Here is a 27,116-nt window from a genome sequence, read left to right on the forward strand (position 1 = left end):
GACGTTCCATGTGGAAATAGCACTCACAATAGCGTCACCAGTAATACATTGCTGAATTCCTGAATAAAACCTTTAAACCTAACTACCGGGATCTGAGTTCGAGTTCTGATAGTGCAAGCAAGGAGAGCAGCCTGGGGAGATGAGGTGTGCTGGTATGAATACCCCCCAACATTTCTCTGATGAAAATAGGGACGTCCTATTCCATAAAAATAACTCTACTATCTACACCCCGGTCATCTGACTGGGTTGCCCCAGCCGCTCTAGGCAGCTTCCAACATATATAAAACATAATTAAACATTAAACTTTTAAAAATGAAAGCTTTCCTATACAGGGCTGCTTTCTGATGCCCCTGGGGTCGCATAACTCCACACCCTCCCACATTTCTCTAATGAAAATAGGGACAAGGCTGTATATTGTCTCCCTGTTTATTTAACTTATATGCAGAATTCATCATGCGAAAGGCTGGGCTGGATGAATCCCAAGCCGGAATTAAGATTCCAGAAAGAAATAACAACCTCAGATATGCAGTGACACAACCTTGATGGCAGAAAGTGAGGAGGAATTAAAGAACCTTTTAATGAGGGTGAAAGAGGAGAGTGCAAAATATGGTCTGAAGCTCAACATCAAAAAAACAAAGATCATGGCCACTGGTCCCATCACCTCCTGGCAAATAGAAGGGGGGGGGGGAAATGGAGGCAGTGAGAGATTTTACTTTCTTGGGCTTCATGATCACTGCAGATGGTGACAGCAGTCACGAAATTAAAAGACACCTGCTTCTTGGGAGAAAAGTAATGACAAAACTAGACAGCATCTTAAAAAGCAGAGACATCACCTTGCCAACAAAGGTTCGTATAGTTAAAGCTATTGTCTTCCCAGTAGTGATGTATGGAAGTGAGAGCTGGACCATAAAGAAGGCTGATTGCCGAAGAATTGATGCTTTTGAATTATGGTGCTGGAGGAGACTCTTGAGAGTCCCATGGACTGCAAGAAGAACAAACCTATCCATTCTGAAGGAAATCAGCCCTGAGTGCTCACTGGAAGGACAGATCCTGAAGCTGAGGCTCTAATACTTTGGCCACCTCATGAGAAGAGAAGACTCCCTGGAAAAGACCCTGATGTTGGGAAAGATGGAGGGCACAAGGAGAAGGGGGCGACAGAGGACGAGATGTTTGGACAGTGTTCTCGAAGCTACCAGCATGAGTCTGACCAAACTGAGGGAGGCAGTGGAAGACAGAAGTGCCTGGCGTGCTCTGGTCCATGGGGTCACGAAGAGTCGGACACGACTAAACGACTAAACAACAACAAGAAGGAAAAGCAGGTCATTCTGAGATCAGATCAAAAACTCAAAGCCTCCCACATTTCTCCAATGAAAATAGGGACAGCCTAAGGAAAAGCAAGACATTCTAGGATCAGATCAAAAACTCATACCCTCCAACATTTCTCCAATGAAATAGGGACACCCTAAGGAAAAGTGGGACATTCCGGGATCAAATCAGAAACCAGGATGGCTTCTGTAAATCTGAAACTGTCCCTGGAAAACAGAGCCAGTTAAGAAACCTGGGAAGGTCGCAACCAAACCTCAAGTCTGTTGCTTCCTTCACTGCCTAATTCTCAGATTCCTTATAGCTCTGGTGTTCTGTTGTTTTCTTTTGGTTCTTGCTTTAAATTGCCATTTTAAAGACAGCTTCACAGCTTTATAGACTTATCCAGGCTTCCTCAACCTCGGCCCTCCAGATGTTTTGAGACTACAATTCCCATCATCCCTGACCACTGGTCCTGCTAGCTAGGGATCATGGGAGTTGTAGGCCAAAAAACGTCTGGAGGACCGAGGTTGGGGAAACCTGGATTTATCCTTTCCTTGTTGAATGTTGAGGTTGGCTGCAAGTTTTCAGGGGAATTTATTTGGGTGCTTGGGCCCTCAGGGCCCCTGGGAGTTGGCGCCTATGGTGGAAGTGCAGGTTCATTCCATTTTTATTTTTATGTTTTTACTATCTACTAAAATGTCATTTATTCAAAGTTTACCTTGCAAACAGCACAAAGCCAAAACTGCTGCCCCCCGCTTTCGCCGTCTCTCTGCCTCACCCATTTCAGCTACCGTGAAGATTTGGCGGGGAGGGGGGAGCAAGCAAAAAGTCAGTGCACTGTAATTCAGATTTTGAAAGCCAAGCAGAAGAGGAATTGCAGATACGGAGTTTTTACTATAAGCAGCAGAATTTTCGAGGCAGAATTCTAGAGGGGCAGATGTGGCTGCCATTGCTAATTCCTTTACGATTGGATATATTCAAAATGCACTAATGTTTGCATTGATGGTATTGATTCTGCAACACTTTTTTTTTAAAAGAAACTTAACTCAAGATGGGGGTGGGAGGAGTAAGATGGGTCTTTAAGAAGGACATATTTAAATTGGGGAACATCATACAGCTTTCAGAACAGATCTCAATTGAATTCACTGCGGTAGCAAATGGTCCTCTCCACCAGTCTCTTGTGGTGGAATTTTTCAGGGGGGAACAGTTCGGGTCAGAGGTGCCAGCTTGCAAGGGCAAAAGGGGCTGCTTGTGAGCATTGTGCCTCCTGACCCCAACCAGGCAGAAGCTTCTTGATCTTTGGAAAAGAGAGGAGGAGGAGAAGAAGAAGAAGAAGAAGGAGAAGGAGAAGGAGGAGGAGGAGGAGGAGGAGGAGTTTGGATTTGGTATCCCGCTTTATCACTACCCGAAGGAGTCTCAAAGCGGCTAACATTCTCCTTTCCCTTCCTCCCCCACAACAAACACTCTGTGAGGTGAGTGGGGCTGACAGACTTCAAAGAAGTGTGACTAGCCCAAGGTCACCCAGCAGCTGCATGTGGAGGAGCAGGGAAGCGGACCCGGTTCACCAGATTCTTAACCACTCTTAACCGCTCTTAACCACTACACCACACTGGCTCTCAGTATCACCAGGGGAACATTTAGGGGACTAGTCTAGTCGCCCTAGTCCACTGACTGCAAACCACTGCCCTCCACTGCTTGAGAGTGCTGCAGGAATGACTGCTCCCCACATTAAATGGGGGGCACCTTTTGCATGGTCGCGCTCAGCCCCCTGGGCCCTACGCACAAGCTTGGCTTTGCCTCCCCCCAGGTGGGAAACCTGGAAGTCTCCGCCTACCTCAGCCAGTTACCCAATCCCGCCTGGGGAGTTGTTGCCAAGGTGATTGAGCCAGGTAGGGGGAGGGACTACCTGCCCACACAATAGGGGGAGGATCTTACCTGGGAATTGTCAGTTGGCTCCAGAGCTTCTCCCACCCTACCCACCCTCAGTTAAGACTTATTTTGCAGGTTAACCTTTTCTCCACAGTTACATGGGCACTGCTACGTCAAGGTCGCTGTTGATGGGCCAGAAAGGAATTCTTCTGCATTGGCAGGTTTGCCTTTCCCATAGCAAAATGTCACAACTTTGGCAGTATCAGGCCTTGGGTGGAATCCTTTAGTCTATCTTCCCTGAATGGGGGGGGGGGCCTCCAGCGCTGACCCACACCCCCTTCCTCATTGTGGCAGCAATACCAGGGTTCCCCGTTAAAGGGGTTGTTTGAGGGGAGGCTCTGGCCGTACGCCTAGAGGTCATCATTGCTCTCCCCTGCGACGGCGGCATAATGGGGGCGGGCTCTCCCTGCTTGAACATATGTTCTCCAGAGCCAGCCCACCCCCCCACACTGGATAACCTTGATGTTCCCCAGATCCCCAGTGGGGCACTGGGAGGGATAAACGCCCAATGCCTGAGCCAAGGTCTACCCACATCTGAAACATAGTAAAGTTGTGGCCTATTTTAATCCCAAAGCACGTTGTCTTGAGTCGTTATTACACGCGGGGGCCACCCAGGGTTTGGGGGACTCCACCTGTTCACGCAAACCAGCCTGGCCAACAGTCAGGAAAGAGAGGAACATAAGTCACTGCCTTGCACTGAGTCATCCATTTTGCTCAGCAGCATCCACACTGACTGACAGCAACTCTCCGGGGTTTGTGGAGGGTTCTGAAGATGCTTGGGCCAGAAACTGGGCCCTCCTGTGTGCCACGCAGATGCCCTACCACTAAGCTGATGATGGGAGCTGCAGTCCCAAAAAGATCTGGAGGGCACCAGCTTGGGGAAGAGTGGTGCTGACAGTACAGAGCGCAAAGGGTCAATGGTCTGATTTTCATAGGGGTCCACCTGGGGCATAACAGGAATTACCGCTTCCTGCACCCAAACGTTGCCAGGCCCCCCACAAAACACTTGAGCCATCAGAAGGTGGCAGGGCTGGGTGGGTGGAGCAGTGCCTCTTTTGCTCCCTCTGCCTGAGGTGGGCGGTTCACTCTGTCTACTGTGTGGGCCAGTTCTGTGGTCCACCTCGCTTCAACCCTTGCAAAGGCTTTACTCTCAGCTGAGTTGTTTGTGCATATATATATATATAACGAAGAGGAAGAAGAGTTTGGATTTGATATCCTGCTTTATCAGTACCCTAAGGAGTCTTAGGTCGGCCGTTCAAATTCCTGCGATGGGGTGAGCTCCTGTTGCTCGGTCCCTGCTGCTGCCAACCTAGCAGTTCGAAAGCACGTCAAAGTGCAAGTAGATAAATAGTACCACTGCGGCGCTGCTCTGGTTCGCCAGAAGTGGCTTAGTCATGCTGGCCAGCCACATGACTCGGAAGCTGTACACCGGCTCCCTTGGCCAATAAACCGAGATGAGCGCCACAACCCCAGAGTCGGCCACGACAGGACCTAATTGTCAGGGGTCCCTTTGCCTTTAAGGAGTCTCAAAGCAGCTAACATTCTCCTTTCCCTTCCTCCCCCACAACAAACACTCTGTGAGGTGAGTGAGACTGAGAGACTTCAGAGAAGTGTGACTAGCCCAAGGTCACCCAGCAGCTGCATGTGGAGGAGCGGAGACACGAACCCGGTTCACCAGATTACGAGTCTACCGCTCTTAACCACTACACCACACTGGAAGAGACACAATAAGTTTAAAAGGGGTAGAGAAGAAATTTTTAATGACAACCAGTAAACACAGGCTGAGCACGCAGAAACTCTCCCCCACCCACTTTTCCTGGGTTTACACTCAGCTGATAAACCCAGACTTAACAGACCGGCATTCGTTACATGATTGACCTTTCCTTGTTAACCGAAGTAGACAATGATGTGTTTGGAAAATTGGACAATAGTCAATTTAATGGGAAAACTATTTTTGCTTGGGATGCTCTCCCACTTCACTTAACAGCAAATTACTGCGGTTGCTGCTGGCGGGCTAGGACACTTATTTTTCAACAAATGTGGAGGTGTTTTTTTTATTATTATCTTATTTTGAAAATAAAAAATAAAAATTGAAATCTATGTATTTGTTAGCAAATTGCCAGGCCAGGGAGTTCACCAAATAGTCCATCAGTGTTGTAGCAGCGAGATTGATGAGTGCTTGGAATATAATAATTCGATGCTTCTAGGCTGCATTCGTCTCTCCCTCCCCTTGGTTCAACTTTGTCTGTCCCTATGGAAGGCATCTGGGAAGCCTAATGCGCCAGCCTTCAAGACCTTCTCTTCTAGGGCATGGGGAGTTCACGCTGTGGAGCTGTTGTTCAGGTGACCACTTAATGGCCCCGGTATGGGCTTCTGTTTTGCCTGCTGGCATTTGCTCCTGGAGAATAATGGATGGTGGCGGGCTCTGTTGTGTGCAGACAGCCCACAGTTCATGAAATTCTTCCTTCCATCCATCCAGGAGAGAAAGCAGCAGCGTGGTCAAAAGGTGCCACATTGCTCAAGCAGAATGGCAGTTGTCTCTGCAGGTGACTAGGTAGACGTACCTTGCCAGGTGACAGGAGACATCTGCACACCCATTGCTTTTCTAAGTGGAAATAGTGAACTGCTACAAATCTTATTTCATTCATGCCCGTTTTTGCCTTCTATTCTACATTATAGCTGCAATCATATTCCAATCTATTCTAAACTTAAAAATGGAAAGCGTAATGCTGGTGGTCAACAAAAGAGGTCTAAAGACTCTCTCAAGGCAAATCTTAAAAAATGTAGTATAAACACTGACAACTGAGAAACACTGGCCTGCGAGCGCTCCAGTTGGGGAACAGCCTTTGCCAAAGGTGTCATGGGCTTTGAAGATGCTCAAACTCAGGACGCAAGGGAGAAACGTGCTAAGAGGAAGGCACGCTTGGCAAATCCACACCATGATCAACTCCTGCCCGGAAACCTACCGGTATGTCCCCACTGTGGAAGGATGTGTGGATCCAGAATTGGCCTCCACAGTCACTTACGGACTCACTTTTAAAACCGTGATTATGGAAGACCCCTCGGCTACGAGGGATCGCCAAAGAAGAAGAAGAAATAGTTGCAATATAGTGGCCTCTTTATTTATTTATTTATTTGTTGGCAGGCTTGATACCTCAAACTTTGGTGATGCTGCATGGAGTACGTACTTTGCTGGTTCTTACCCCCCAAGACCTTGCTGTAGAAATACACCAGTTAGTTAGTTAGTTAGTTTTGTTGATATAGTTTCGTAATTATCTATTGTAATTGTTTAAAGTGAATTTCTATTTATTCTTTGCTTCAGTTCTGGGAGTTAATTTTGTTGTGTACTAATAGATTATTGAATATTACTTTATTTCATTTAAGGTGTCCCATTTTAAAGTTGTGTTTTATTAAGACTTTTTTTTGTATTGGATCAGATTATTATAAGGTGTTTGTTCTTTGCTGTACATTTTGTTGCTGCAAACTGCCTTGTGTATAATAAAATAGAAGGGCAATATACAAATTAAAAGTGAAATGGAAATGAAATGCTCTCCCATATTTGTGTGTGTGTCTTATGCTGAGTCACATCAATGGTATACCGAGCTCAGTGTTGCCAACACTGGCTGGCAGAAGCTTCCCAAGGATTTCAGATGGAGCAAGGAGTCAGGCTTTCATTGTTACATCAATTGAAAAATTTCCCTCTGCAGCCTATTGTTTTTGTTGAACCAATTCTCCAAACATAGGTCTACCAGTGGCTAGTGCTCATGACAGCTGAATGTCACTTGGGAAGACAGGCGAACGAATGCCAGTGTACTGGAAAAAGCAAAGATCACCAGTGTCAAAGCAATGATTCTTCAACATCAACTTCGTTGGACTGGTCACGTTGTGAAGATGCCTGATAATCATCTTCCAAAGCAACTACTCTCTTCCGAACTTTAAAATGGAAAGCATAATGTTGGTGGTCAACAAAAGAGGTCTAAAGACTCTCAAGGCAAATCTTTAAAAATGTAGTATAAACACTGACAACTGGGAAACACTGGCTTGCAAGCGCTCCAGTTGGAGAACAGCCTTCACCAAAGGTGTCATGGGCTTTGAAGATGCTCAAACTCAGGGTGAAAGGGAGAAATAAGCTAAGAGGAAGGCATGTTTGGCAAACCCATATTGTGATCAACTCCTGCCCGGAAATCTATGTCCCCACTGTGGAAGGACATGTGTATCCAGAATTGGCCTCCAGAGTCACTCACAGACTCACTGTTAAAACTGTGTTCATGGAAGCCAATCTTACTCGGCTATGAGTGATCACCAAAGACGAAGAAGAAGATTGCTCATGAAAGCTAAACGAAGCCTCCATGTTCCATGCAGTCTTCCCCTGAATAGTTGCCGAGGTGTGCAAATTGTGGGTCAGGGCTTTTGTCTTTACAACCTGTGAGCTTTCCAGAAACATCTGGCTGGCCACTTTGGGGAGTGTGGTGCTACAACAGCTGTGCCTGTGGTCTGATTCAGCAAGGTTCTCCTCACTTGCTATGCTCTCCTGTTCAGCCTGCCCACCTTAGACTATTCTGCAATCCGTTCGATTTCTCCCTCCTCTATGCATCCCAAGACTCACCCGCTTGTAAAGCTGCTGTTTTTACCTTGCTCTTGCAGAATATGCTTGCAGCACATTGCCCATAAAATAAAGCCATCTACGGTAAGCACCGTAAAAATCCAAAGCACGGTTGAAGCTATTTGCAAACAGCAGCTGAGCTCCCCCAGCTGACATCCCAAGTTTTATCATTCTGTCAGGGACTCTGCCCTCTTATGGGTAATATGTAGCAGACAGTTATGTCTAAGCAATTAGATGGAAGGTCCTATTAAATGTGCAGGGGTCTCTATTCTCTCTTGCCTGGCCCTTTCATTTCTCCCCCTCCCTGCTCCTGAATTATTTACAATTTAACTCTGTAAATGCATTGCGGTGTTGGGGCTGCTGTTGCTTTCTGACTACTAAGGGAAGTGTTTGGAGGTTGCCGAATGCGGATGAAGGAAGAAAAAAAGGAGGCATAAAGTGGTACGGGGCTTGAGAAACATGTTGCCTCCGCTGTCTGGGGAAGGTCAAGAATGAGAGGAAGAGTGAAGCTTGCACATCCCAACGGTGTGAATATCCAGTTTGTTTATTTGCTTCCAGAAATAGCTCTTGGTTGGTTACTCAGAGGAGACTTGCCTAGCAAAGGTATGAACCATCTCTCTATGTTAGAATGTTTGTGAACATTCCATGACCTCACCATAGCCACCATCCAGCTTACAACCATGTGAACGTTGGTGACCCATAAACTACATTAGTTGAGTTCTGTAAGAATAGGGGTGGGAGACCTCTTGTCCCACCAGATGTTGTTGGGAGTCCATCAACTCTGGTTACCAAAGCCCAGGGCTTCCCAAACTTGGGTCTCCAGCTGTTTTTGTACTACAACTTCCGTCATCCCTAGCTAGCAGGACCAGTGGTCAAGGATGATGGGAACTGTAGTCCAAAACAGCTGTAGACCTAAGTTTGGGAAACCCTGGCATAGCCAATGATCAATGATGACTTGAGCTTCTCATCCAGCAACACCTGGAGATCCACAGCTTCTACATCCCCATCCAGACTGTACACCTGAAGGACTCTTATTCCATGCCTCCCCCTCCAGAATCTTGGGAACTGTAGTTTGTTAAAGGAGCTGACCTTAGGGACTCTTAATGGACCACAGTTCCCAGGACTAGCTGTGGCTGTTAAAGCAGTATGGGTGTCAGGGACTGGGCAGAGAAGGAATAGTGGAGACTGCCTCCTCAGCCTGACCCTTCCAGAGAAGAAGGAGACAGTTCAAAATTACAACGGGGGGTTTTAGGAGATCACAGCTCAGAGGCAGATGAGGGGGAAAGCAGGGAAATAATGGGAGAGGAGGAGGAGGAGGAAGAAGATGCACCAGGGAGGTGGCAGCTGATGGACACAGTGTCTTTAGAAAGCATTCCAGTGTTAGAATTCCTGCTCCATGATTGCAGTCACGGGATTGTTGTCTATCACATGACGGTGTATGTTTTGACTCCACAGAGTGGGAAGTGACGGAGACAGGATGTTTGTGTTACTGTGTTCCATGAAGTGGGACTCCTTTGTTTTTTCTCTTAGCTGTCTGATGCTAGAGAGAGAGGGAGCCATGTTGCAGTGCTCCGTGTGTGTTTATATGTAGATTAGCCAAAATGCTGAGTTGCTGGGGTTCTGTCACGCGAAATGCACAGACTCTGCAGATCCCTAAGTGTGCCGGTGTCGGTTGCCATCGGTCGCTGTGATGTTCGGGCTGAAGAAAGCTTGTGAAGCTCCCGAACGATCGACCAGGAGGGAGGGAACATGCCAGCTGGGCATGTGTCTCTGCCAGGGTCCTACTTGAGTGTAGGCTGAACTCCTGACCGCCCCCCCCATCACCCAGAAAGCACTGAAAGTAGGAGAACAAATAGCTCAAAGGCAGAGGGGACTTTTCAGCACCCTTAGCGATGATGCATGAGGAAGTGGGAGAGATAAAGGGGGTGGAGACTCATTCAGGACAACGCCATTATTCCAAGAGGTGCATTCTCAAGCCTCTCTCTGTGAATACTGAATAAAAAACAATTGGTAAGGACTTTTCCTTGTCTTGTCTGTTCCTGGCAACCTGCTGTGGGGGTTGGTTCCTCTGCCTCCTGACTATAGCAGCGCAGGGTGTGACCTTTCGAGTTTTAGTCACCTGGAAGAAAGGCAGTTCCACTGAATTCAGCAAGGTTTGCAGAAGCAAGTGTAGAGGATTGCAGCGCTAGAAACTTAAAGGCTTTCCAGCATGAAAGCAGGTGCAGATAAGAAGTCAAAAATTATACACAGGGGGCGGGGAAATAGCAAAACGTATTTCCGCACATGAGCTTTGGGTTTCAGACACAGCTATTTGATGAAATGCAGACAACACAGTGCAGACAAGAGCAAAGCCACCTGTTCCATATAGATTCTGCATGACTTATGCAGTGGTCGGGACATACACCATGTGAATGAGAAGAGACTCAACATGCCGGAGTTGTAGTTTGTGGTCCTGAATTGTTGTTGTTTAGTCGTTTAGTCATATCCGACTCTTTGTGACCCCATGGACCAGAGCACGCCAGGCACTCCTGTCTTCCACTGCCTCCCGCAGTTTGGTCAAACTCGTGCTGGTAGTTTCGAGAACACTGTCCAACCATCTCGTCCTCTGTTGTCCCCTTCTCCTTGTGCCCTCCATCTTTCCCAACATCAGGGTCTTTTCCAGGGAGTCTTCTCTTCTCATGAGGTGGCCAAAGTATTGGAGCCTCAGCTTCAGGATCTGTCCTTCCAGTGAGCACTCAGGGCTGATTTCCTTCAGAATGGTGAGGTTTGATCTTCTTGCAGTCCATGGGACTCTCAAGAGTCTCCTCCAGCACCATAATTCAAAAGCATCAATTTGTCTTGAATTGCTACCCACCAAAGTGGTCACGTCAATGACTTCAGTTCCTTTAGCAATGTAATTTTTTGTTTTGGACAACCACCCTCATTTTACGTACCCTTCCCCACCCCCAATGAAACTGCTGCATCTGATCTGATCAAAACCAGCTGTATACTAATGGTATGAGACAAGGTGTCAAACATAAGGCCCAAAGGCCATATCACACAGTTTGGCCACAACATACCTGTTGATGCCAATTTCTGGATCACTTCCAGGAAGGAGGATTTGATGCTGGTCTGGTTCAGTAGGAGGTAGATTTTTAAAAGCTAATTTATCACTGGCACTGTTAAAGGTAAAGGTAAAGGGACCCCTGACCATTATGTCCAGTCGTGACCAACTCTGGGGTTGCGGCGCTCATCTCGCTTTATTGGCCAAGGGAGCTTCCAAGTCATGTGGCCAGCATAACTAAGCTGCTTAGGAAGAACTTCCTGACAGTAAGAGCTGTTCGACAGTGGAATTTGCTGCCAAGGAGTGTGGTGGAGTCTCCTTCTTTGGAGGTCTTTAAGCAGAGGCTTGACAACCATATGTCAGGAGTGCTCTGATGGTGTTTCCTGCTTGGCAGGGGGTTGGACTCGATGGCCCTTGTGGTCTCTTCCAACTCTATGATTTTATGATTCTATGATTCTATGATTCTAAGAGCAGCGCACGGAAACGCCGTTTACCTTCCTGCTGGAGCGGTACCTATTGATCTACTTGCACTTTGACGTTCTTTCGAACTGCTAGGTTGGCAGGAGCAGGGACCGAGCAACGGGAGCTCACCCCGTTGCGGGGATTGGAACCGCCAACCTTCTGATCGGCAAGTCCTAGGCTCTGTGGTTTAACCCACAGCGCCACCCGCACTGGTAGTTATCACCAAAACCAAGAAGGGAAGACAAACAGGAAGTCATCTTATACTTGCTGCCATATTTATTTTAATTCAAGTTTATACACACACACACACACACACACACACACACACACACACATTCATTTTTTATATGCAGATTGTTGGGAGAAAAGCATTTGTACCAGTAGCGTTGCTGTGATTGTCAAGTTTAGTATTTCCCCCTCTTGGGAATGCTGAATCTTCAGGTGCTACCTGTCCTTATTCTTTCATATTTACTGGTAATACCTTCCAGACGAAGGCACTACAAGCCGTAAATCCACTAATGGCTGTAAAGTGCTTTTGGATGGAGGGTTATAGAAATTCAAAGTTTTATTGTCCTCCGTCTGCTCTATGAGGTAGCTGCATCTATATTGCAAGAATATGCTTGCAGCCTACATGTGTTAAGTCAGATAGAATTATCTACAACGGAGTCCCAACCAGCCAGGTATTTCATATTACCTTTAATGGCAAGGATGGAGAATCTGTGGTCCTCTGGAAGTTGCTGGACTACAGCTCCCAACCTCGCCGACCAATGGCCATGCTGGTTGGGGCTGATGGGAGTTGGAGTCTAACACCACCTGGCAGACACCATGTTAGTGTCAAGCTCCAGGGAACCGGCTTCTTCCCCCCATGGCAGTAGATACGAAGATCAAAGAAAGGAATGTCCTACCAATTAGAAACTTTAATAATCACAGCGAGAGAACAAAGAACCCATCTCCTAGAAATGGCGATGCTCCCAATTAAGGATCACACTCCCTTCCGTCCCTATTAATCTACATCACTCCTACATTAATCTACATCACTCCTACGTCTTGTAATCTGAGCTAGTACCCTCTGTGCTTTCTGTTCTGAGACTTTCAAAGCTCTTCTTGACCTTGAAGGAATGCTGTCCAGAGACTGTGACTCTGTTAACCCTCTCTGTTCCAGTGTTTCTTCACCTAGCTGTTCCCCATCCAGTATTTCCCAGCTTCTGCCTTCTGAACTATGCCCCTCTGCAAACTACTGTTCCAAATCTATACTGTCCTCCTGCTCCTGGGAAGATTCAGGAACAGGAGCAGGAGAAGGGGGAGGCGGTGGCTCCTCAGCACAGTCCCTGATAGTTAGCTACCACACCATTACAATGTGGGAGTTGTTGTTGTGCGCCTCCTTGCTACATCATGAACATATCCAAAGTCAACTTGCAGCACAAGTGGTCACTTGCTAGGAACTGGGGGCAGGGCTGAAATGGAATGAGCCTTTGATCTGGCCTTGTCCCTTTGCCAAGTGCTTGGGCTTGCGTTATCCAAGTAGTGTGGTAAAGAGCTGGACGTCACCAGAGGACAGAGAATGGACTGATGTACACAACAGCAGATCAACAAGTATCATTCTTGGAGCTAGCATATCTAGCTGGTGAACTATGTTTAGCTCATTGGGTCACCAACTCCAATACCCCATTCTCTCTTCCCTTCCATTACTTATATTCTGAAAACTACAGCTTGATGGACTAATCAGTGATGGCTGTAGAGATGCCAGCAGATCCAACCACATCAGCAAAAAGGGAAAAATTCTGGATGTTCAGTGGTACCTTGGGTTACATACGCTTCAGGTTCAGGCTCCGCTAACCCAGAAATAGTACCTCGGGTTAAGAACTTTGCTTCAGGATGCGGCGCAGCAGCAGCAGGAGGCCCCATTAGCTAAAGCGGTGCTTCAGGTTAAGAACAGTGTCAGGTTAAGAATGGACCTCTGGAACAAATTAAGTACTTAACCCGAGGTACCACTGTATATACATGCTGGACACTTTACTAGAGGATGGTGCCAGCATCGCTTAGCTTTAGCGAATGAGGGTCTTTTGAGCATTTCATATATCTCACAGTGTGTGTGTGTCACATGCCAGTGGGGGTGGGGTCAGAAGAAAATGTGGGTGGAGTAATGAATGCAAATATTATTTTTGTACATTAGGAAACACACCAAGTGTCCCTCTTTTCCAGGGACAGTTCCAGATTTACAGAAGCCATCTCAGTTTCCAGACCCTCCAAATGTCCCTGTTTTCCAGGGACGTCCCTGATTTGGCTGGAGTGGCTGAGGAAGCCCAGCCTAATGGGTGGGGTATAAATAAATACATATTATAATAACAATAACAATTTAGAGAACCTGTCCCGGTTTCTGATTTGATCCTGGAATGTCCCACTTTTCCTTAGGATGTCCCTATTTTCATTGGAGAAATGTTGGAGGGTATGGAGTTATGTGACCCCCCCCCCAAGGCATCTGGTAGCAGCCCTGTATAGGGAAGTTTTTATTTTTAAAAGTTTAATGTTTAATTGTGTTTTATATACATCCCTGTTTTCATTGCAGAAGTGTTGGAGGGTATGCAGTACACACACACACACACACACACACACACCCTCTGTCTTCCATCCAGATAAGCAAGAGGCGTTATCAGCATAGGCGCCGACTCCATGGGGCCTGAGGGGGCCCGAGCCCCCTCAAAAATTCGTTTGGGGGGGCTCTGCCCCCCCAATAATTTAAGAAAATGATTAGTTATATTATGCTTTGTAAAATCACAAAATTATGTTGGTATTTTTTATTTTCCTTGTTTGACGATAGTTACCTTTTAAAATACATTCAGTAATGAGTTAAAACAAAGCCACTCCCGATCTAGAGAGGGGGTGGGGTTGCGGGCTCTCGACCCATCAACAATCTCGCGGGGCTGGCGTCAGCCCCGCGAGAAGCGGGGATTCCCCCTAGCTCATTAATATTCACCGCCCACGGCGGCAGCCAATCGGCTGCCACAAAGGGCGGGCCCTCACAGGTTCACTTAAGGTCGGGGCAGCCTGGGGCTCGTCCCTTTCGTTCCCCCAGCAGCAGCGGTTTGGAGGTCTTGGGCCCCCCAATATTTTTTATAAGTCGGTATGGGCCCCCGCCCCCCCAATATTTTTTATAAGTCGGCGCCCCTGGTTATCAGAGTTTGTTGACATGATCCAGCCAGGCAGAAACACTTAAGCAGGATGCCAAGAGGCTTAGCAAACTCTAAAGCTTAAAAAATAAGCAAGGAAAGAAACATGCCTGCTGTAACATTCACATGTGTTGCTCTACCCAGTTTTGCCTCCAGCCCTGACCAGCAGTGGAATGAGGTCCCCTCAGAAGGTTGCCCAGAAGGCAATGGGAAGTGGATTTCTAGAGAGCGATTGTGTCCTAAGGAGAGGCTTCAAGGGCCAGATCTGGCCTTTGGGGGGCTTCAAAGTGGCTCTGAGCATTTTGCTGAAATCCCAGACTTTGGGAGAAAGGTGAGACCGTCATGATGATGGGAAGAGAGGATGCTCTCTGAGGAGACATTGGGAACTGATGCAGGGGTGGAGAGATGAAACAGAAGGAAGTGGCAGTAACGATGAGGTCACTTCTCTTCCCACTCCATGTGAAGGAGGGCATCAGTGCTTTCCCCACGTTTTTCCAGAGATAAAGGCCGAATGGAAAACGATAATATTGCTAAATTCCAGCCAGCAAAAGCTGCAATTTGCCTGGATAGTTTTAAGCTTCTGGAGTGCTAATTGCTGTGACTACTGTAAGCTCCTATTTGAGCTGCTCTTTTAAGCTAGGCTGCGTAACAATTAGATTATGAGATTTGGGTTCTTATAAAGGGAGATACTTAAAAATGATTGTTTTGTCATGGTCTGTGTTGAAGCTTTGTTTACTGCCAAGCAGTGGCAGTGATCATCATAATTATCAACTTTACTTTTTTTTTCTCGTGGAGGCCAGAATTATGTCCTTCTCAAAACATCAGCTGAAACACCAGGAGTTGACCTGGACTTATCCCAAAGCAAAAAACATCCAAGAGGAACCGTAAGGGGGCTCACATTTATTCCAAATGTGGGTTGGTTTAGCTCTTTGGTTATCCCATGAGAAAGTAAAAAAAATTGTATTCTATGTTTTATATATAAGTTGCCTAGAGTGGCTGGTAGATCCCAGCCAGATGAGTGGGGTATAATTATTATTATTATTATTATTATTATTATTATTATTATTATTATATTACATGGTGTGTAAGAGCACTCTGAGCATCTTCACCAGTTTCCAATAAAAAGCAATGGAAGATACCTTCTCCTGAGTCAGACTATGAGTCCATCTAGTCCCGTCTCTATTCTGAACCTAAAAATGGAAAGCGTAATGCTGGTGGTCAACAAAAGAGGTTTCAAGACTCTCTCAAGGCAAATCTTTAAAAATGTAGTATAAACACCAACAACTGGGAAACACTGGCCTGTGAGTGCTCCAGTTGGAGAACAGCCCTTACCAAAGGTGTCATGGGCTTTGAAGACGCTCAAACTCAGGACGCAAGGGAGAAACATGCTAAGAGGAAGGCACGCTTGGCAAACCCTCACCGTGATCAACTCCCACCAGGAAACCTATGTTCCCACTCTGGAAGGATGTGTGGATCCAGAATTGGCCTCCACAGTCACTTACGGACTCACTGTTAAAACTGTGTTTATGGAAGACTATCTTACTCGGCTACGAGGGATCACCAAAGAAGAAGATATTGTCTCCATGCAGTGAATGGCAGTGGCTTTCCATGGTTTCAAGCAAGGGTCTCTCCCAGCTGTATCTTCCTTCCTACGACCCTGTTCTGTGGCTTGCCAGCACACCAATTCACAGTGCATGGAAAACTGAACGGGGGAACGACTGCAATGACACAAGCCAGAATGTGACAGCGGCGGCGGTTGTCTCTTCCTCCCCCATCGCAGGCAGAGATTCTGTTTGTTTGTTTGTTTACGTGCAATGCCTATTACCCTGCCACTCAGCTCCAAGAGCCCTTAAGGCAGCTTACAAAATAAAACATAATTTCCGCAAGAAGAACAAATAAGAATAAAACCAAACAGGGAGCGTTCTTCTGAAATTTAACAAGCAGACGCCACCAAAACCAACACGGTACAGGAGCAGCAGCTGATTCAAGGTGCTCTGAAAGCCTGGTAGGAAGGGGACTGTTTTAATTACCAGGTACAGATAGGTAGCCGTGTTGGTCTGCCATAGTCAAAACAAAACAAATTCCTTCCAGTAGCACCTTAAAGACCAACTTAGTTGGTCTTTAAGGTGCTACTGGAAGGAATTTGTTTTGTTTTAATTACCAGGGATGGAGATTCTGGGACCTTATCAATGCTGTTGGACTACATGTCCCAGCATCCCTGACTGTTGGCTGTGTTGGCTGGTGTCAGAGACCAGGCTGAGGAGAGCTACTGTGGTGTGGAATGGTGGGGGGCCTCCCCCTCTCCCTGCTCCTGACCAGGATCCTGAAGCTGCCCAGGGGCAGTGGAGCAGTATAGATTTGGAGCAGCGGTTTGCAGAAGGGCATAGTTCGGAAGACAACAGCTAGGTGGAACTGAGTGGGGAACAGCTAGGAGAAGAACTGGGAGAGAGAGAATTAACAGACTCCCTTTCGCTGGAAAGTGTCCCAGCACTCAGTCCAAGGTCAAGGAGGGCAGATAAGATGGCTACACAGAAGGCCAAATGGTTGTGAGATCAGATTGCCAGACTAGGAAGTGACGGGGGTGGCTCGGGGGGAAGTGGGAGGAAACCTTAATTGGGAGCACCTTTCCTCCGAGATGGAGTCTTTGTTCTTTTGCTGTGAACATTAAAAGTCTCTTCAACTGGTAAGGGACTATTTTCGCTTTGTTCTGCTTATCCACGGCCAAAGGAAAGGAGGAGGCTGTTTCCTCAAAGCCTGACAGCTGGGCTGATAGGAATTGCAGTTCCATAACACCTGGAAGGTGCAGTCCACATTTATTTGCATCTTCTAACCTGCCTTCTCCTATCATGGAACTCCAGGCAACGTATATGAGATTGGCATGCAATCTGCCATTCAGGTAGCAACCAGTCTCAGACCTGAGACTTTGTTGCATCAGGTGCCCTTTGGGCCTGGAACTATACACCATCACTCTGGAGTAAGGATATGGGAGCCAGCTGCTTGTCATTTAGCAAATATGCCAGCTGTATATAATCTACCACCTTCCTATGAATTGTATTTAAGCTTGGCTCCTTCGAGAGCAGCAAGACCAGTGCCAGAATCTTTATTGTCAATTAACTCTTGTTTTGCTATGTATTTATGTACCATATTTTTCACCCTATAGGGCGCACTTTTCCCCCTCCAAAAATGAAGGGGAAATGTGTGTGCGTCCTATGGGGCAAATACAGGCTTTCGCTGAAGCCTGGAGAGCGAGAGGGGTCGGTGCACACCGACCCCTCTCGCTCTCCAGGCTTCAGGAAGCTCTGCGCAACCCTCGGGTATTTCCCTCGGGTATTCCCCCCCCAAAAAAAAACTAGGTGCGTCCTATAGGGCAGTGCATCCTATGGGGCGAAAAATATGGTACCTAAGCCTAGATATATTTATTTTTGTAATATTGAATTTATTCTGTGTTTGCCAAATTGCTGATTTTTGTCATTTTTTAAAATTTACTGTCATAATCTGTATTTTGTATTTTCCATTTTCTGTATTTTGATGTTTTGAATGTTTACTACAAGTCAATTTGAGCAAAGCTCATCGTGGAAAAGTGGTATATAAGTAAATCAGTCAATCACACAGTAGCAAGTGAAAACTACAAGTAGGGATTTGGGGGGGCGGGGGTTTCACATTCAAAAACGAACCTACCTAATTCACATTTTCTGAAATGCAGCCAATCTTTGAAATTTGCACTGCTCTGACTTTTGCACTGCACATTCTCCAGCCACTTAATGTGTACTAAAGTGCATATACTATGGTAAAATGTCCAGAAAACTGCAGGCATTGTTGCAAAAAAAAATATGCATTATGTGAGGGGAAATTGCTCTGCAAAAAACGTGTACATTGCACCAAACGACACACAAAAATATGCATATTTCAAGAAACGCACGCTAGAATACTGATACGTTTTCATGAGGACTAAATTGCAAACTGAAGTGGAGAGCTGAGAATAAGATTGCAAAAAATAAAAATAAAAACAGCAAACCAAAACTGGCAGGTTCATCCGTCCCTAACAACAACAAAATATTTGCCACGTAACCTTAGCTCCAAATAGGAGAGCTTCTGATCAACATTCTTGCCAGCCTGCCACACCCTCCTCCAGGACAGTATCAGCTAAAAGGAGCCTGAGCAGAAAATTCCTCTTCCTTCTCCTCAGTGTTCTGTTTCTCTTTTCCCATTGACACACAACATTCCATGGCCACTAAACATTCCCAGTCTTCAGAGCACTGAGATGTCCATCTTGTTGCCCAGTGGTTCCATTTTAGCTCAGCTTCTGTCGGCGCTCAACCCTTGATTTCCCTATTAGTAGAAGTGGCTGGGGAAACCCAGCCAGATGGGCGGGGTATAAATAACAAATTATTATTATTAAATGGAAGCTTGACCTGAGTCCCTGATCTACCAGTGCTAACCAGTGGACGGACGATAACACCAATATAAAAAGCTTTCTGCAGCTTACCCCAGCCAATCGCCAAGCAGAGGCATTCTGGGTTATCTGCACATTCTGAGCCGTATGGAAGGGAAACATCATGCAGACAATATTGCAGCAAGCAAGGCTTATGCGCTGAAAATCAGGGTGCCCAGATGATAAGGCCAGCTTGATGTAATGGCAAGTTCTAATAACTGGGCTACGGTACAGTCTGTCGAACCTTTGTTTGGCATTAACAGAAGCACACACACACACAGAGAGAGAGGCTAGTTGACTCAAGAGAATTCTTGGGACCTGCATTGATTTTCTATATATATTTTTTATAAGCACAATACTCGTTTTCATTTCCTGACAAATAACCCTGTTCCCAAAAGGTACCCATAAAACAACATGCTGGGTACTTCTCACCTGGCATAAAAACAGCCTTGCAAAGATGCATCAGCAACAATCGCAAGCAGAGCGGCTGAGAATCTGGCCTTGCTGGTTTGGTCAGAGCTGACCAGCTGCCTGAGAAGCCAGACAGACAATTACCTATACACAAAGGGGCATTTTTTTTTCTTGTAACATCCCCCCCTCCACTTTGGTCTTTGCCACCAGGTTCCCAATAATGAACTCTAATTATGTTTCTTTTAAGAGTGCAGCTCAGACGCTGATCTCTGGTAACGGTTTATTATTTTATCTAACCCGGTATGATCGCGGCAAATATCGGCCCGTAAACCAGCTACAATACACATGCCGTGCATTTTAAAGCAATCAGCGTCTCAATTCTAAACGTATTCGCTTTTAAATTCCATTCATTATATTTCCATTTTTTTAAAAAAATCACATCCAAAATTTTTAGTTCACATTTTGCTTCCCCAAAGCTGCGTGATATTGGCTGTTTATCGTCAATTTCCATGTTACATCGTCATACAGATGGCGGAGGACAAGCACACAGGTTATAGCAAGTGGACTGAATCATTGGTTTCACTCATCCCAGCATTCACACTGAAAAAGATGCTTTCTAAATTCACACCCAAGTTGCCCCCCCCCACCGCCAAGTTTGGAGGTTTAGATCACCTGGTCTTGTTCCCGAAGTTGAAACGCGGGATTAGGAATTCTCCAACGTTCCACGTAAACCTATTCCATCAAGATTAGGAACACAGGAAAATGCCTTTTTTCTAAGCTGGACCACTGGTCCATATAACTCAACATTACCTATGTTGATGGGCAGTAGCGCTCAAAGATTTCGTGCTGGAGTCTCTCCCGGCCGTAACCAGAATGCTGGGGATTTAACCTGAAACCCTTTGCCTGCAAAGCTTGAGTTTCTACCACAGAGCTACAACATAAAAGCCCTCTTGCTGTGTGGTGCTTTAATCCATGTGCGTATACCTTTGGCTGCATGGAAACGCATTGCAAAAAGCCGATTGCACACACACTTGTATTTATATTATTTTAGTCTGAGGTCTAGGCAGTGGGCATAGTAGGAGCGCTTTTCTTCATTGTCATACAGTCAAATGTACGTTCAGGTCAGGGCTGGATTTAGGTTTGATGAGGCCCTAAGCTAGTGACAGTAATGGGGCCCTTTATATGTCCAGCTGTCCTTTGCAAACAACAAATTGTCACTGTTTTTTGTGTTGAATATATGCTATATGGTAATTTATGGACCTAATAGGTATCTCAAGCCACTTGCACATGCAGAATGTAGGCACCCTATATATAGAATTGAGCAAACCAGTGATATTTTAGGGAGCAGGCTAGCAGCCGGGGCCCATAACTTACATCATAGGAGCCTACACAACACAAAACACTGTTGCTGTATGTAGGTTTTATTTTATTTGTTTTTTATCTTATATTTTGGAAATGTACATCCAGGTTTTTTTTCTTTGTGGGGGGCACAAGAGAGTTGGGCCCTAAGCTATAGCTTGTTTAGCTTATATGTAAATCCGGCACTGGTTCAGGTTGTGTTTTTGCAGCATTGTATTGATGGACACAGCAACCAGGGGTGTGGTTAGAGGACAGGCCACAGTGCCCGGGCTCTGGGTCTCGTGCATGGGGGTCAAGATTGCCTCCCCATTTCATTTCCCTTAAAAAAATAAAATAATCTTTGCTTGCAGGGTGTCTGGCCAGACTGCAAAGTGCAGTGCTACTTAGATGCCAAATCTGAATCTGCCTTGAAGCATCCATGTACACACACATACACACACACACACACACACACAAACTAAATAAATTGCTATACAAGGGGCTGGGAATTTAATCGGATTGGCTTTTAAAATGGTATGATTGACTGACGCATGGAAGGATGGGAATTGCGTTGACGGTCTTTTTTATTATTTTAAATTGTTTCATTGAACTTTAAAAAACATAACACAAAATCAAAATTTTATCCATAACAAATAAACATCAAAAATTATCAATATCTATTACACTTTATCACAGTCTTCTTTTACTTTCAATGACTTCCTGCCAACTCCATCTAGCTTTAAATATATATTTATCTAGTGCTCTATGTGTCTCTATTTTTAATAATGACAACCAAGATATTGTACTTTCTTAAACCTATTCGGTGGATAACAGAAGCTATTCAAAGGCTGCCACAGACTTCATGTTATTGCAATCTTTTATGTAACTTTTAAATAAACCCCATTTATTGAAAAATGCTTGAACTGCATGGGCTCTTATTCTTCCTGATAGCTTAGCCAGGTCTGCGTATTCCAATAGTTTTTGTTGCCACTCCGATTTTGATGGTACCTTTCCTCATTGACAGTCTTTGGCCTGATTGTCTACAATGTTATTTCAAAAGTTACTTATATTTTTAGTTGATTTTCATTCCTAATGCTTAACGGTTATTTTGTTTAGGTGTTTAGCATGTTTATGATGAATTGCTTTTAGTAGCTGGTTTTTCTGTGCAATGCTTGTTTTCAACAGGAAAAAATGCTCTGTTTAGTTCACTGTGTTCTATAGACTGTATGGCTGGGTTTTTTTAGTTGTTGTTTTTTGAGGAGGTTTCAACCTATGTTTTAAGGCACTTAGAGCTTGGTTTGAATATAGACAGGATGTAACTCACCCAAATAAAAAAATAAACCAGCACAGGCAAATTTGATACAAATTTGTGTCTTGGGCCTATGCTTTCAGTCCTTTAAGTATCTAGCAATCTCCTTGAACACAGGCAATATAGAAAGTGAACACACACAAAATTGAAGGGACATAGAGCATTAGCAAACTGAACAGGATCCAATTCTGGAGTTTATAATAGAAATGGGAGCAAAATTTGACACAGTTTGTATTTGAAAATGAACCTATTTCATTAACACTTTATGAAATGAGAGACGAATCAAAGCACAACTTTCTAAATGTACGTCCCCCCCCCCCCTGAGTGCATGCAAAAAAAGAAAAAGAACCTACTACATAAAATTGAATGTATCATTGAAAATAACATACAGAAATGCATTATAGAAGGGGGAAATACAAATATTAGGAGTAAATGCGCTTTGCAAAAAAAAAAAAAATGTATTAGATAGAACTGCATACGCTATTAGGAGAAATTTGCACTACAATGCTGGTGAATTTTCATGATGACTTCTTTTTGATTGTAAACCGGTGTGTGAATGTGGAGAAGTGAGTTTATGCCTGAAAAAGTAAGAGTTTAAGGGGGAACAAAACAGACAGGTCCACCCATCGCTAGTGTATATCATTAAAAATTATGCTAGTTAAATTGGAATGAATAGGGAGTGGGCTCTGGGTGCCATGGGCCAGGGAAGCAATAAAGGAATTAATTGGTTTGGCGGGGGGACGACTTGTTTTGCAAATGTGGTAACTAATTTATCAATGCCTATATTGAGAAACACACACACAACATGTCCACTTTGCTTGTCACTTTGTTTTGCTACTGTAGGTGTGCCATATGATATAATGGAGATCTGTCCCATTCCAAAACTCATTTTGAAATTGATGAGGATTCCGGGCTGCTCCTTCTGTTTGAAGAGTGAGCCATACCCATGCACTGTTATTGGAGAAATTCAATTCAGCTGGCGTTCAAAGGTGAACCTACTTAATTTTCACCTTCTGAAACAATACATTAAACACAGACACCCTCCTAAATTCTTACGTATCCAAATTTTCAACGGAGTTCTCTAGTCAAGTGGTGAGTTAAGTATAAGGGCAAAAATACACATCTTAGTGGAAACAACATGCAAAATGCATTGCATTAGGAGAAACGGCTCTGTAAAAAAAGTGGATATATTGGGCGAAATTTGCATTATGTGAATTTTCATGATGGTTTTTAAAACAATTGCAAACTGGTAAAGAAATATTGGGAACTGAGCTTAAGATTGGATTTTGGTAGGGGGAAAACCTTTCAAAAATGTGAACACTAGGAAAAGCTACACACACACACACACACACACACACACACACACACAAATGTGTATATTAGGAGAAATTCACAGTAGAACATTCCTGAATTTTCACAGGGAGTTTTAAACGGAACTAAATCGGCAAATGTGGAGGGCCGAGTTTAAGACGGGAAGCATGGGGGAAAGGCATGAGAAATGGAAACTGAGAGGTCTGCTCATCCCTATTCTCAACACACTTTTTTCTGCCAGGGAGGGTGCCAAGTCTGTGTCAATGATTGTGCTGGCTCTGCCTGTGTGTATGAAAATGCAGCCTGGGAATTAAACCCCTGCGGTTGTTGTGGGACTTAATCTGCCTTACTTTTAATATTACAGGCTTAACAAGTTTATGGACTGCAGTAATATATACATATGCATGCCTGATTCATTTCGCCAACATTTCGACCTGATAGGATATAGTTTTTCCAATAACTGAAATGCATACGCTGACTTTATATTCTGTCCAGGGACGACATGATCAACCTCAAAGTAAACATCATAGACACTTGTAAGTCACACCAGTACAGCCTAGGTGCAGAACGAACCTAATCGAGGATTCCAAGTCCAGCAATATACTCCAAATACCACACACAAATCTTTGAAGTCAGGATTCTGTCTGCCCCATTTCCCAGGATTTACTTACCCACAGATGCTCTTTCTGCAGGTCTTTAGGAACCAGCAAACCCCTGCAGGCTGCAGAGACCACGCCAGCAAACTCGAAACACCGGTTTCTGCAAAATCCTCCCCCTTGTACCACCTCGAGAATTAGACCCGAGCTCCAAGGGGCTGGAAATGTCATTTGAGACGGCCGAGCTCAAAGGCTGAAATCAAAGCATCCACCGAGGTCCAGGACAGGTAAACAAGCCATCGCCGACAAGGGCCCTAACCCAAACCGAAGCTTTCCGTTTTGAGAAATGGTGCAACAGGTGAAAATGCTGCCGAGATGATGATAGGCGGCGGACGGCACAAGGGATCCGGCAATGGCTCAACCTGGTGTAATAGGACATGCGGGTTGCTGGTTGTTGCAATGCTATTGCAACAGTCTCTTCGTTTAGAAAAAAAAAAGAAACCCTGGTAGGCGAGACCGCGTGGTTACGGTTTTCCTACAGGCAAGAATCTTGGCGTTGCTAGAGGTGGATATCTATTGATTACTGTTTTGGTGTCACTGGGCAATTTCCCCCGCCCCTCGTTCCCTGGGACGCTTACAAAGGACGGGAAGGAGTCCTTCGAAAGGAACTGGCAGGTTCTGCCATGTACCACACACTACTTTTTTACCATTATTGCTTAGCTCACGTTTCTTTTGCTTCTCAGCGTTGCTTTAATCAGATCTCCCGATTACTCATGCTCAGCAGCTTGGGCTGGGCTTCCCTTTAATGGTAAGGTTGGGAGGCCTGCGTCCAGCTTCTGTCCTGCTCCCCCAGCTCCACTGCCCAAAAAAGAACTAAAAACGAGCCTGCAAAGAAAATAAAAGTGGGGTGGATTTCTGTCTTATGGAAGAATAGGGAGAGGACTGAGAAAGTGGGGCAGAGCCCCCCGGCTCAAAGATCTGACTTGGCGATGATGTGCCTATTGTTGAGGTGGGCTTTTAAAGGCCTTACTGGACTGGGACCCTCCTGGTGGGGCTGGCACTGGCCGCTATCTGGTTGGCATTGTCCCGTGACACAGGCTTTTTGGTGGTGGCTCCCTGTTTGTGGAATCCCCGCCCCGCAGTGAAGTGCACTTGCCTCTTGCAATGCAGGTGGAGTTCAAAAACGTTCCTTTCCTCGCAGGCATTTGATGGCTGAAATACACTACTTACTTCAGGCCACCCTGAAGCTGTGATTAATTTTTTAAAAAAATATATTTATACATTTCAGGTTTATACATTTCACTGACTTTACAATCATTTTGACATTTCAAAACTTGACTTCCTTCCCCCTCTTTCTACAGTTACTTAAATTTATTTTTAATATCTTCTGCTGATCCAAATTAACTTAATTTACTCATTTATTCATCTTCTTTAAATATATACTCTTGTGGAACTGCAGGTTATTATAATAACCCTGCCCATGTTCTCATCTGTTTACAATTTATCTGTAAATATTCAATATAGTGGTATCTCTGCTAATGAACACTTCGGGTTATGCACGCTTCGGGTTACGAGCTCCGCTAACCCAGAAGTAGTTGCTCCTGGTTGCGAACTTTGCCCCAGGATGTGAGCGGAAGTTGCACGCCAGAGGCGAGCACACATTAGCAAAAGCATGCCTCAGGATAAGAACGGTTTCAGCTTAAGAATGGACCTCCGGAACAAATTAAGTTCGTAACCAGAGGTAACACTGTAAACCCTTTCTATTCTTTAATTAAAAGTTTGTCGTCTTGATTTCTTATTCTTCCAGTAAGTTTTGGATATGTGATTGCTTTTAATTGCATTTATAATTTTGTTTTTAATGGTATTGCTGTAAGGTCTGAGTGTTTGCTGTACTGGGCTTGCTTGAGAGGAAAGGTAAGATAGAAATATTAATAACAATAATAACAATAACCCAGCATCTCCTCCTGTACCCGCTTGCCTATCCTGTAAGGTTGGGGGGGGAGGGCTTTTGGTGTAAGGGGGGAGGTCTACAGCAGGGCCTTCTCAGTGCCAGGTCCAAAGCTCTACAATAAAGCAAATGCAACACACTGGCTAATAACTGTTAGTAAATTTTTAATTGGTATGATGTCATTCAAAACATACTAATAAGCCACTTCAAAATAATATATATATGTATATATCTCATATAACACATCTCACAAAATATACAAGTAACTGCAAGTTGTTATATATATCAGAGTCAAACTATGATTCAAAGATCCAATGATCAGTAGCTACATTATCCAGTGAGCACTGATCCACTAGTATGATCTTCACTAGTATGTATATTTCATTGATAATTATTCGCTGATGAAGACTTTATTCCGAAACAGTTGAACTATTCCGGATGCACTGTCCTTTTGAAACTTCCTTTTGAGACTTCGGAGAGACATCTTCCTTTGAGACTTTTGTGAGACGTCTTTCTTTGAGAGACGGTTTGGCGTTCCTCGCTATTCATTGGTTGTTTATGGTGAGACGTTTTAAATTTGGTAAAGGCACATAGGAACACAGGAAGCTCCCATGTCACCTCAGCCAGGAGTTTCACCTACTTGCTGCCACTCTAGGGCCAGTGACTCCCATAATCAACCCTTTAATGGGCCCTGCGAATGCCGCCACGTGGGAGTGCATGAAATGCTCCCCCCCAACTTGAAGATAGACTAAAGGATACCTAAAGGTAAAGGTAAAGGGACCCCTGACCATTAGGTCCTGTCGCGGACAACTCTGGGGTTGCAGTGCTCATCTCACTTTCCAAGCCGAGGGAGCCGGCGTTTGTCTGCATATAGTTTTTCTGGGTCATGTGGCAAGCATGACTAAGCCATTTCTGGCGAAACCAGAGCAGCGCTCGGAAATGCAGTTTACCTTCCCACCGGAGCGGTACCTATTTATCTACTTGAACTGCGTGCTTTCGACTGCTAGGTTGACAGGAGCTGGGACCGAACAACGGGAGCTCACCCCGTCACGGGGATTTGAACCACCGACCTTTCGATCAGCAAGCCCAAGCAGCACAGTGGTTTAAGCCACGGCGCCACCCGCCAAAAAATCGCCGGAGTTGTGATGAATTGCTACGGGGTAGGCAAAACCTGCCAATGCAGGGAAAATTCCTTCCCGGTTCTGAATACAGCAACCATCTTACAACCATAGCGGCACCCGCTGACCTAGGAAGCAAGAGGT

General features: G+C 45.1%; 1 long non-coding RNA gene across 1 annotated transcript in view; it reads right to left on the minus strand.

Annotated features, from left to right (window-relative positions):
* Positions 1-554: 554 nt before the first annotated feature.
* Positions 555-27,116, minus strand: part of LOC309341406 — a 657,545-nt gene continuing 630,983 nt past the window's right edge. The window contains exon 3 of the long non-coding RNA XR_014156308.1: positions 555-617. This is a non-coding gene — a long non-coding RNA (uncharacterized lncRNA). The remainder of the gene's footprint in view (positions 618-27,116) is intronic.

The sequence above is a fragment of the Podarcis erhardii genome (assembly GCF_964252035.2).
Source record: "Podarcis erhardii genome assembly, chromosome: 4".
NCBI classification, from domain to species: domain Eukaryota; kingdom Metazoa; phylum Chordata; class Lepidosauria; order Squamata; family Lacertidae; genus Podarcis; species Podarcis erhardii.